The sequence below is a fragment of the Dendropsophus ebraccatus genome, chromosome 13 (assembly GCF_027789765.1).
Source record: "Dendropsophus ebraccatus isolate aDenEbr1 chromosome 13, aDenEbr1.pat, whole genome shotgun sequence".
NCBI lineage: Eukaryota > Metazoa > Chordata > Amphibia > Anura > Hylidae > Dendropsophus > Dendropsophus ebraccatus.
This window is the reverse complement of record NC_091466.1, coordinates 33,306,159-33,306,710: the sequence shown is the minus strand read 5'-3', so window position 1 is coordinate 33,306,710 and position 552 is coordinate 33,306,159.

Genomic DNA, 552 nt, shown 5'->3' with positions numbered 1-552 from the left:
AATACCCCCAGGTCCTTTTCGGAAGTAGTTTTACCCAGTGTTTTATTATTTAGCACATAACTGTACTTATTATTTCTATGGCCCAAATTACATTTATCCACATTAAACTTCATTTGCCATTTCTCCGCCCAAGCCTCTAGCTTCTCCAAATCCCTCTGTAATATGATATTATCCTCCTCTGTACTGATTACTTTACCCAGTTTAGTATCATCTGCAAAAATGGAGATTCTACTCTGTAGCCCTCTACAAGATCATTAATAAAAATATTAAAAAGAAGTGGACCCAACACTGACCCCTGCGGTACCCCACTAGTAACTAAAACCCAATCTGAATATGTTCCATCAATGACCACCCTCTGTTTTCTATCACACAACCAGTTACTTACCCATTTGCATACGTTTTCCCCGAGTCCCAGCATCCTCATTTTGTAGACCAACCTTTCATGCGGCACAGTATCAAATGCCTTTGAAAAGTCCAGATACACAACATCCACAGCCTCCCCCAGGTCCAGTATATAACTTACCTCTTCATAGAAGCCGATCAGATTAGTCT